This window comes from Dasypus novemcinctus, chromosome 24 (assembly GCF_030445035.2).
Source record: "Dasypus novemcinctus isolate mDasNov1 chromosome 24, mDasNov1.1.hap2, whole genome shotgun sequence".
Classification (NCBI taxonomy): domain Eukaryota; kingdom Metazoa; phylum Chordata; class Mammalia; order Cingulata; family Dasypodidae; genus Dasypus; species Dasypus novemcinctus.
Window position 1 is genome coordinate 12,158,806 of NC_080696.1, and position 12,582 is coordinate 12,171,387.

At 37.7% G+C, this 12,582-nt stretch overlaps 1 long non-coding RNA gene across 1 annotated transcript in view; it reads left to right on the plus strand.

Annotated features, from left to right (window-relative positions):
• LOC139437489 (uncharacterized) overlaps nucleotides 1-11,570 on the plus strand; it is a 58,899-nt gene extending 47,329 nt beyond the window's left edge. Inside the window, exon 4 of the long non-coding RNA XR_011647286.1 lies at nucleotides 11,427-11,570. This is a non-coding gene — a long non-coding RNA (uncharacterized lncRNA). The remainder of the gene's footprint in view (nucleotides 1-11,426) is intronic.
• Nucleotides 11,571-12,582: the final 1,012 nt, after the last annotated feature.

Here is a 12,582-nt window from a genome sequence, read left to right on the forward strand (position 1 = left end):
GAAGGCCAGTCAAAAGTGGAAAGGCAGAAGATCTCAGAACAACCACTCAGAGGTAGGCTTGGAAAGTCCTTCTGACCATGGCAATCATCTTTCTAGCCCCTAAACCTTACCAGCATTAAATCATGGATACTAAAGAGCTGATAAACTCTGTTTTTTATATACTTCCAAAACGCTCATTTCTGTGATGGTGGAGGTCTTGGCCATTATGTAGTCTATGCTGCTAGTGTCCATAACTAAAATGTAAATAAAACTTTTCTTTTACTTATTCTGTAACACTCAATAATACTTAGGACTTTAATTGAGTTAGACAAACAGTTTTGTATTGAATTCACTTAACTATCCCCTAGGGAATGACCAAAGTCAAAACCATGCTCCAAGGGACAACTCCAAGAAAGGACTTGCCAGCTTAATGTCAACATGCAGGAGTAGGGAAGTGGATTTGGCTCAATGGATAGAGCATCCGCCTACCACATGGGAGGTCCACGGTTCAAACCCAGTGCCTCCTGACCCATGTGGTGAGCTGGAGCACGTGCAGTGCTGATGCATGCGAGGAGTGCTGTGCCACATAGGGGTGTCCCCCGCATATGGGAGCCCCATGCGCAAGGAGTGCACCCCGTAAGGAAAGCCACCCCATGCAAAGAAATGCAGTCTGTCCAGGAGTGGCACCGCTCACACGGAGAGCTGACGCAGCAAGATGATGCAACAAAAATGAGACACAAATTCCCGGTGCCACTGACAAGAATACAAGCAGACACAGAAGAACAAACAGCAAATGGACACAGAGAGCAGACAACTGGGGGGGAGGGGTGGGGAGGGTGAAGGGGAGAGAAATAAATAAATAAAACTTTTTAAAAAATGCAATAGTGGAGGTAGTGGATGTGGCTCAAGCAATTGAGCACCTGCTTCCCACATGGGAGGTCCCAGGTTTGATCCCCAGTGCCTCCTGAAAACAAAAAACAAGCAAACAAAAAAAAAACAACTCAAGGGAGCTGATGTAGCTCAGTGGTAAGCACCAGCTTCTTACGTACAAGTTCCTGGGTTTAATCCCCAGCCCCAGTACCTCAAAAAACAAACATACACATACACATACACACGTACATACATACCACATGGAAAAAATGCAACGGGGGGCATTTTCTGAAATGTGATAGTAATAATAATATGAATAACAGCTAAGACTTCCTGCACAAATACTGTGTATCACTCAACATTAAAGGGCTTTTCAAGTATTATTTCATTGAATCCTTATACCTCCCTGTGAAGCAGTTACTATTAAAAACCCTGTATTAAAGGTGAAGAATCAAAAAGATGGAAGCCACCCATGTCCATCAATAGATGAACAAAATGTGGTGCATACATATAATGGCATATTACTTGGTCATAAAAAGAATGAGCTTTTGATGCACGCTACAATGTGGATGAACCTTGAAGATATGTTGAGTGAAATAAGTCAGATACAAAAAGACAAATATTTTATGATCTCACTGATATGAATAACTAGATTATGCAAATTCATAGAGATAGAAAGTGGAATATAGATTGCCAGGGGTATGGAGGGGAGAGTTAATGCTTATTTTGGACAGGATATCTATTTGATGTGATGGAAAAGTTCTGTTAATGTATGGTGGTGATGGTAGCACAACATTGTAGCTGTAACAATTCTTTCAAGAATTATATTCTTGAAAGTGGTTAAAATGGGAAATTTTATGTTGTATATATATTAACACAATAAAAATTAAGGGGAAAAAAGGTTTAAAGAGGTTAAATTACTGGCCTCAAAGTTAGTAGTAAGCAGCAGAACTGGCATTCAAAACCATGTTGCCTGACCCCAAATCCTCTTCACCACCATGCTGGTTCCTCCACACCAGTCTCTGTGAGGATCCCTATTATTTGTCTTGGATAATAAAACCGACTACTGGTCTGGTCAAAGACATGCTGGTCCAAACCTTTGGGTACTGTCCTGCAATGGCATAGCATTGTGGAACTCATCCCAATATCTGCCCAACATACTATACATAATGCATCCCCATCCCTCGAGTCACAAGCAAAGTTGTCCCAATTGGAGGGGTGTCATCTGATGTGATAGTGGTGGCTGTTGCAAAAGTGGGCCATCACAGAGAAAGGAAAATAAATTCACATAAACATAATAATAAATAATATGCCATTTTAAACATTGATCAAGTTCTCAGGGGAGGAAGACGCTTTCCTTGTAGATATATATGGAAGGCCAGGATGAGGACGCTGAGTCCAGAAAGGCAAAGGTTGGGGAAAATGAAGTTGGCCCTATCAGATGTAGTGGGTCAGGTTGTGCTGCAGAAACAAATAACCCCCAAATCTCAATGGCTTGAAACAAAGTTTATTTTTCACTCATGCTACATAAACAATGTGGATTGACTGTTTCATCTGGGTCATTGAATGTAGTGAAGTCAATATTGACTATTAATGTTTCTATGTGGAAGTGACATCATCTATTCAGCTTATTTTTCATTGGCCAAAGAAAGTCATATGTAACTTCGAAAGTCCTGGGAAAATGCACTGTCAGGTGCCCACAAGATGGAGGGCCAAAATATGATGACCAGGTCTAATGACTACCTCAATGGTCTGTGAGAAATGGAGGCTTGGTTATGAGGGTGGTACAAAAGTACCTACTACCTTTCCTTCTTTTCTCTTCCCCCTGAGAACGCAGAGAACAACATATTGAAATGCTAGCGGCTGCCTGAAAAACTTCCTCAGTAGATGATAACTTAGGGAAAAGAGACATTTCAGAAAATATTTGATCTTTCCATCTCGTAAAAGGAAATTTCTCACGTAGTTTTATATGCCCATACCTGATTATATCAGATAATTTTAAATACACCTTAGTCGAGATGAAACGTAGCACGTGAAGATTATAATTTCCTGAAAAGTTTCCCTAAAAAGCCAAGAGCAGGGAATTCCCTGTTATGCAGTGGTATCTGACTGTCCCAGGGATATGAGAAGAGAACCCTGCAAAGAAAAACACAAGGTGGGTCAAGTGACAGAGTAAAGCATAACCCATGGATATCTAAGTACTATGAACTAATGAAGAAACATTTATGACTTTCTCATTTTTGTAGTATTCTATAATAGTCTTTTATCAAGGTTGATTATTATCCAGTGCAAAGAATATTATAAAACATCAACTGCAATCATATTTTGGAACGGGATTTTCACCAGGAAAACAGAAGTCACTAGAGCATGACCACAGTCAGGAATTCCACATTGGACAATTTTTGGATGGTGGTCTTGGATTCTGTTTTGGTTTGTCAAAGGGCTGCCAATGCAAAGTATCAGAAATCTTTTGGCTTTTACAAAAAGATTTATTTGGGGTAAAAGCTTACAGTTACAAAGCCATAAAAAGTCCATAGCAAAGCACATCAGAGAAGCCTTCTCACCGAAGTCAGCTACTGTTGATCCTGGTGTGTTGCCACGTGGTAAAGCAAGATGGCTGCTAATCTCTGCCCTGGTTGCTCCTTCCCCTCTGAGCTTCCTTTCTCAGGCTCAGCTGCTCTGCTTTCTTCCCACTTTCAGCTGCAAGATGGTTTAGGGCTTGTCTCTTAGGGCTTCCTATATCAGCCTCAGCTGGTTCACTTTTCCCAAGTTCAGTTGTAAATTCTCAGGCAAATAACTTATCTCTCCCCAGGACTCCAGCTGTTGGAGCCTTCTCTGTTTTGTCACATGACAGGATCAAAAATGACAGAGCTCTCTCTTTTCCTGTCTGTCTGGTAAGTGTCCATTTCTATCAGCCCCAGCAAGGGGACAAGGACTCAACCTGAGTCCTGCCTCACTGATGTAGTCCAATAAAAAGCCCTACAGCAATCTTAGCAGGTAATCTTATCAAAGGGCCCTTATCTGAATTTAGTGCAATCCAAGGATACCGCATTCAGAGGAACAGATTAGATTACAAACATAATATTTCTCTTTTTGGGATTCATAAAATAATCTCAAACTGCCATAGATTCTTAGTGCATTTCCTATGCTTGATGCTCCCCTGCCCCCCACAAAGGAAAAGTGATATCAAATTTAGTAAGTGCTAATGGATTACCAAAAAAAGCCCGACAGTATAAAACCAATGAACCGTAATGGAGACTGGTGATGGTAGCACATTGTGAATGTAATTAACAGCACAGAATTACAAATTGGAATGTGGTTACAAGGGGAAATTTTAGGTGTATATATGTTACTAGAATAAAAATTAAAAAAAAAAAAAACTTCAAGACTGTAAACACAGTGAACCCTAATGTAAATTATGGACTATAGTTAATAGCACAATTATAATATTCTTCCATCAACTGTAACAAATGTACCACACTAATGCAAATGTTAATAAAGGAGGGGTGGGCAGGTTATGTGGGAATTCTGTATTTTCTGCGTGATTTTCCTGTAAACATACACGTCTGTAATGAAAACCTAAAAATAAAACTATGAACCATGATAGAGTCTACTGTAGGAGCCGCAGTCATCTGTTGGAACATTTGCCCAATCTCTGTTTCAGAAACTGTTCAGAGAACTGCCTCCAGGCTACCACTGGCCGTAGTTGTTTGTGGACACAAGCTGGGCCCCAACCTTGGCACAGCACATTGTCTCCTTGGAAATTTAGAGCTTAGACTACATTAAAATTAATTCTGCTTTATTTTTAAATTTGAAACAATCTCAAAACTTACAGAAAAGTTGCAAGACAAGCATATTTGTATTTCCCTGAACCAGGCATTCTTAACAAGTGGTCGATGAGCTTGAAATTTTAAAAAACCAAAACATTATTCTTGTGGGGACATGTTGGTGCAGGTGTGATATATTTATTAAATAATATACAGTATAGTGTGGACTTAGTAAGGGGCCTGCAGGTTTCACATGATTGGCAAAGGGGTCCATGGAACAAAAAAGGTTAAGAACTCCTGCCCTAAGCCGCCTAAGAGTAAGCTGCCAACATCAGCCCCATTACCCCTGCGCACTGTAGTGTTTATCTCCTTCCAACAAAGACTTTTCCCATATAACCAAACTCCAGCCATCCAAATTAGGAAATTAACACTGATATATCAATACCAGTTACTTCTCAGTCCCCATTCATGTTCTACCACTATCCCACTAATATTCTTTATAGCAAAGGCCTCCCATTCATATTCATTCATTGTGTGTCTCTTTCTTGGACCTTGGGCTATTTAAAGAATTTTTAAAGTGAGTGATATACAGTAAAACAAAGACATTTGAAAAAGTATCTTGGGAAGTATGTCTCCCCTCTTTGCCTGCTCTGCAGAGGCAGCCCCTGTCACCAGTGTCATACCAGAATTTATATGCATTTATTGAAGAGGGAAGTCTAAGCTACTTTAGCCCTGGAAAAAATAAGATCAGAGTATTAGTTCCTCCTTTAATAATGTTGAATATCTGTTAAGAACTTGATTGCTTGTGATAAAGATGAAGGGTGAAAGTAAAAGATTTTCCAAGTAAATGCATTTTCCAATGTTTTTAACACAAAACTCATTTTTCACTTGGAGAAGATAAAAACTCCTCTATTGCCAATAATTTAATATTTTCTCCTTTTATAGGCATTAAAGACCCTTTGTCTTTTAGTTGTTTCAAATGATTGGACCATTTTTCAGGTTATTATATATATCATAAAATAATGGTTAATGTGCAACTTGGCTTAAAATTGTATTTGTTGGTGTAAAACATTCACAAGTAAACTTACAAAGCTTTTTAAAAATTCCGTTGAGTACAGTCATATAATGGCTTAATTTATCTTTATTTTAATGGGTTCAAGGTGAAAAAGTCACAATTCATCTTTCCACCTTGGTAGAAATAAAAGTGATTCAGTTGCTTTTCCTGAATCTTAAACATAAGGCAAAAACCTCTTTCTTTTTAATACCATAGAAACATGGAAACTTTGGTATAGAGTCATCTTATTGCATTTGCCCAGTGGGCTAAGGGGAGAGAACATTTGGCAGCAATATGAGTAAAACAAGATGAACAGAGGACAACAGATGCGCAAAGGAGAGTTTCTGAGGACATTCCAGTTCTTGGTCCCAGGTTCTTTCTGAGCGCTGGTTGTTTCTTGCCTGTGGATGCTGTGAGACTCCACAGCTACCTTTTAATAAATATGCACCCTTTTTACATTTTTGCTTAAATGATTTCTAATTGGTTTCTTTACTTGCAACACTCCTAAGGCAATGGCTGGGGAAATTGAAGGTCATTTCAATTAAAAAAAATCTGAAGGAATGTGATTATTCCTAGGTGGTTTCTGATAGTGCTTGGGCCCTCCAGAAGAATCCTAAAATTTGTCACAGAACAAGTCTAGATAATAGATCCAAAGAGAGAGATATATGTAAATCAAATAATTTTTAACTATTCAGAGTTTTCTTTAGTCAAATAATGAGCAGCTGTCAGACTGAACCTCTTCCATATATTTAAGTTTTTCCACTTCTAATTAAAGGGTCTCTCCTAAGTAACTCTCAGTTTGGTTCAATGATTTAAAAAAAAAAAATTTTTTTTAATTTTTTCACGCATTTTATTGGTTATTTTCTGCCTTGCTCATCAGTCAGACTTTTTGAAATATTATAGGGTACACTATTTCTTACTGGTACAAGACAAAAGACACTGCTAATTAATTTCAGATTTCAGTAAAAGAAGTTAAAAAAACTCATGACAAGCTACCCAAGACAAAAGCATGTGTGGTGATGAAGGATAATGACTCAATTTTAATTTCAAAAAATTCATGAAAACAGCTCAGTACCCCAAAGCAGGCATTTTCCACAACTTTTTCTAATACAATATAATTTGTTGGTCTGTTTGCTTTCGCACTGTCACATAGCACAGAGTTTTCATCTCCACATTTTGGCAAAATTGGGGTAATGTAGAACTCACACTTCAGGCTGGGCACAGACTCTCACTCACGCTCTTTTGTTTTCCCATGTGCCTGATTCTGGCTTGCTCTTGGAAACTGCTCCTTCAGACTTTGAGAGGAAGGTGATAATGTGAACCCAGACATGCCAAAAATAGAGTTCCTAACTCTAATGCCAGCGGTGCTTTAGAACAAAGGGTCCCAGTTGCCTTCTAAAGTCACTCCTCTTGACTCATATCCACATCTGGAAATCTGGGAACCTATTACTGAGCATCCTACTCTGGTATTTTCAAGTTGCAAGCATTCTGGCCACAATGCAATATCAAAAGTTTCTTTAGGTATGAGGAGAAATGATCTGCAATAGCCTCAAAATAGGACAGAAGAATCCACAAAGCATTTTGCCCAAGGTCACTGTACTTCTCTTTGTATTAGAAAAGATGTAGGTAGACTAGCAAGTAACAATGACCTGAGAAAATAAAGGCTTAAAAAAGATAGCATTTTATTTTTCTATCACATAGAAGTCTCAGAAAAGACAGTCCCTGGCTAAAATGGTGGCTGTGCTACACGAAGTTGTCAAGGATCCTGGCTTCTTCCAGATTACGACTCCACCATCCCTAGAGTATGAATATGGGCTTTTATCCTCAGGATACAATATGGCTGCCAGAGCTCTAGCTATTATATCTGTTTTCCAGACAGCAGGGTGAAGTTTGAAAATAGAAGAGGCAAAGGTTACCAGCCTACTGACTTTAAATAATAGTCCCTGGAGGCTGCCATTTGGTTCCATACCATGCTGCAAAGGAGGATAAGAAAAATAGTCTTTATTATAAAAAGTGCTTTGCACAACTACAGGGTTCTATTGTTATGTAAGATGGAGAGAACAGATATTAGGGAATATGATTGGTCTCACTCATAGCTCCTTGGAGAGCATGCAAGACCTTTCTCCTAGTCTGACCTGCCCAGTGATCTTGTGTCCACCTGCTGGTGAAGACTGTTCTCTGTAGATCTGGGTTATCACTTATGCCCTATGTTTGCGAAAAATAAACACTCATTCAGGTGACTTCAAATAATGGAGCATTAACTGTTATTTAAGACATTTTGTAAAGGTGAGGCTAAGAGCTTCATTCAAAAACCAGCATGGCAGATGTCATTTTCCAAAAACAGCTGCAACAATGTTTCCAGACATGATACTCTTTCAGAATTTTGCCATTCCATGATTAAGGAGTGGAATTTATATCCTCTCCCCTGGGAAGGCCTTTTGATGGCCCCCAACTAATAAGGTACGGATGGCAGAAGCAATACTGTGACTTTTGAAGCTGAATCATAAAAGGTGTTTCAGTTTCCACCATATTCCCAGCCAATTTTCAGAACTAACTTGCCACCTGAGGGAGCTATCTTGAAAGCATATCCTCTAGCCCTCAGGATAGTCCCTTCTGCTGATGCCATGTGGAGCAGTGGTGAACCTTCTCCACTCAATCCCATGCTGATTAAAGAGTCTTGAGAAAACACACGACTGTGTTTTTGAAGTCACAACGCTTTGAAGCAATAGCTAGCCAAAACAATCAGGACTCTGGGAAACTTCCATGATCAGATAGACCAAAACAGCGGGTTCTCACAGGTACTGGGATATAGATTCAGAACAGAAGGGTCATGCAGCATCCCATATGGTTCTGGTGACTGGATTATCTTTGTATCTTATGTATCAATTAGGATCTAATCAGGAGAGAGAAAATAATTTGATCCTGGAAAGATAAATAATGATTCATTGTAACAGGGGATTTGAGTAACAGGGAATTAACAACTAAGAGGTAAGGAAAGGGGCAAAGGGAGCTCTAAAGAATATAGGAGTGGTAGGAATTGCGACCAGCAACTCTGCCTGAGACTGAAACAGAGCACTCAAGTAAGGAGAAAATCTAGAAGATTTCCTTCCTCCGTCACTGGACAGGAAGCAGCTGTGGCTTACTGGATGGTAAGAGGGGTGCTGAGGAGGATCACACTGCAGGGTCTTGCTGGGACTCTAGCTTCTGGAAAGCTGGAAGAAACCATCCACAAGAAACTGGAAACAGAAAAATAAGAGAAAAATAAATGAAACCAAAGGTTTGTTGGTTGAAAAGATTTTTAAAAAATTGATTCTCCTTTAAGGAAGTGGATGTGACTTATGTAGTTGGGTGCTCACCTACCACACGGGGGGTCTGGGTTTGGTTCCCTCTTGTGTCTTAGAGAGGATGAGCAAGACAGCAGGCTGACACGGTGTGCTGGCTCGGCAAGCTGATGTAACATGATGACACAGGAGATAATGCAATGAAGAGACACAACGATGAAACATAATGAGAGACAAAGCAAAGCAGGGGAGCAGAGGTGGATCAAGCCATTGGGTGCCTCCCTCCCATGTGGGAGGTTCCAGGTTCCATTCCCAGTCCCTCCTAAAAAGGAGATGAGCACACAGAGCGCAGACAGTGAGCACAAACAACTAGGAGGAAAGAGAATAAATAAATTAAATAAATCTTTAAAAAAATTGATACTCTTTTACTCAGCCAGCCACCAAAAATAAATGGCGAAGACACAAATTACTGATATTATGACTTTATAAGGGTATATCACCACAGGACTTTTAGATATTAAAAGGATAATAAGGGAATACTACAAAAAACATTTTGCTTATAAAATTTGATAACTTAAATGATGTAGACTATTTCCTTGAAAGATACAAACCAATAAATTAATTCAAGAGGAAACAGATCACCTGAACAATTCTATAGCAATTAAAGAAATTAATGGTTTAAAACTTTCTTACAGATGTATTCACCATGTCTTATGAGGATGGAGGAGATTGTTGCTATGGGGGGAGGAGGGGGATGAGGGGGATGGGGAGTATATGGGAACCTCATATTTTTTGAATGTTTTATTAAAAAAATAAAGACAAAAAACGAAAACAAAAACAACACTTTCTTACAAAGAAAAACGAAGATCCAGATGGTTTCATTGGCAAATTCCACCAAACATTTATCAAGAAATAACAATTCTGGCAACCAATCAGAAGAGCAAACAGCTGGGGCCCCTCCTCAACATTAGGAAAGGAAGAGGAAAGGTCTTAAAAGGCCCAACGCAGGGTCCCATGTGCACGACTCATCCTGCACCACTTCTACAATCCCTGTCTCGGATTGTGTACTAATTTTCTTTTCTTGTTTCTTAATAAATTCTTTACTCCCTTGCCTAATCCCACCTCCAAAAAAGACAGAAATAATTGTGTACCACCTTTTCAGAAAATAGAAGAGGAAGGAATATCCATTCCATTTTGTGACTCTAGATTTACCCTATTATCAAAACTGACAAAAAAATTACAAGAAAATTAAAGCAATGTCTTCATAGACATTGGCTAAGAAAATCCTCAACTAAATATTAGCAAATCAAAATTAGCAAATATTTATTATATATATAAAAAGGATAATACACCGTAAGTGAAATTTATCCCATAAACAAGGCTGGTTCAACATAAATCATTTTAATTCACCATATTAACCAACTAAAGAAGAAAAATCATGCATCAAACCAATAGATGTTGAAAAACTCCATGAAAAAATTCAACTTCCTTTCATGTTTAAAAACTTGCAGAAAACTGGGAATGGAAAGGAACTTTCTTTCCCTGATAAAGACATCTCCAGGAAACACCCTAATTAATGGTGAAAGTCTGAATGAATGGTTCCTTCCTAATATGGGGGACAAGCCAGCAACGTCGGTCCTCATTATCCCTATTCAACATCATACTGGAAATCTTAGCACATGCATTAAGGCAAGAGAAAAAAAGAGTATACAGATCAGAAAGGAAGAAATTAAACTATCTATATTCATTGATAATTTTACAGAAAAATATCAAAGAACCTACAAAAATTTCCTAGACTTAATAAATGAGTTGAGCAAAGTTGCAGATACAAGGTCAATAAAAAAATTAACTATATTTCTATATTCTAATGAACAATTGGAAATTAAAATTTTAAAAGTACCACTTTCAGTAAATACTACAGGGAAACAGTGAAATATTTAGGTATAAATCTAAAGAATATATGCCAGGCTTGTATATTGAAAACTACAAAACACCGATGAAAGAAATCAAAGATCTAAGTAATCAAAATGTAATTTTAAAAAAATCCCAGCAGGATTTTTCATAGGCATCAAGAAGCCGATTTAAATTTATATGGCTTGACAAAGGAACTAGAATAACCAAAACAATTTTGAAAAAGAACAAAGTTGTAAGACTCATACTACCTCATTTTAAGACCATTCTGAAGTTACAGTAATCAAGATGGTGCAGTGTTAGCACAAGGATAGACACACAGACAACTGAAAGAGAATGGCAATTTCAGAATTTGACACACAAAAAGTTTAGTTGATTTTTTCAATTAAACTTTTTGAGATAATTGTAGATTCATAAAAACTTGTAAGAAACAGTACAGAGCCCATGTTCTTTTTACCCAGTTTTCCTTTATGACAGTATCTCATAAAACTATAGTACAATATCACAGCCAGGATACTGGCATTGATATAATCCATCTTATCTTATGCATATTTCTCATTTCAGTGGCAACCACTAATCTGTTTTCCAATTCTATAATTTATTCATTTCAAGAGTGCTCTATAAATGGAATCATACAGTTGGTAACACTTCAGGATTGGCTTGTTTCATTCAGCTTAATTCTCCAGAGATTCATCCAAGTTGTTTCAGGTATGAGTAGTTCATTCCTTTTAATTGCTGAGTAGCATTCCATAATTCAGATATGTCTTGGTTTGTTTAACTAGTCACCTCTTGAAAGGCATTGAGGTCATTTCCATTTTTTTGGCTATTACAAATGAAGCTCCTATGAATGTTCATGTACAAATTTTTGTGTGAATATAAATTTCCACTTCTCTGGGGTAAATACTCAAGAGAACAATTGCTGGGTCAGATGGTAATCGCATATTTAGTTTTATAAGAAATTGCAAAACTGTTTTCCAGGATGTCTGTTATATTTGGCATGCCCATGAGCAATGTGTAAGTGATCCAGTTTTTCTGTATCCTTGTCAGCATTTGGGGTTGTCATTATTTTTACCTTATGCATTCTGATGGATGTGTAGTGATACCTCATTGTGGTTTTAATTTGCAGTTCCCTAATGGCTAATGATGTTGGATATCTTTTCATGTGTTATTTGCCATATCTATATTCCCTTCAGTGAAGTTTGTTCACGTCTTTTGCCTGTTTTCTAATGGGATATATATATATATATATATTTTTTTTTTTTCTATAGAGTCTTGAGAGTTCTTCATATATTTTAGATATTAGTCCTTTGTTGGTTATGTGACTTATATATTTTTTCCAGTGTGTAGCTTATCTCTTCATCCTCTCAACAGGGATTTTCACAGATGAAATGTTTAATTTTGATAAGAGATAATTTATCAGTTTTTCTTTGTGCAGGTTGTGCTTCTGGTGTTAAGTCTAAGAACTCTTTGCCTAATCTTAGATCCCAAGTTTTATAATTTTACATTTAAGACATCATCCATTTTTAGTTAATATTTTTACAAGGTGTGAGGTTCAAGTTAATTTTTTTTCACTGTTGAACAATGGATCACTCCAGCACCTTTTTTTTTTTTTAAAACGCTATGTCTTCTGCATTGAATGGATCTTGCACCTTTGTCAAAAATCAGCTGACCAAAAAAAGACATTAAAGACATTATTGGAACACATGAAAAAATTGGAATA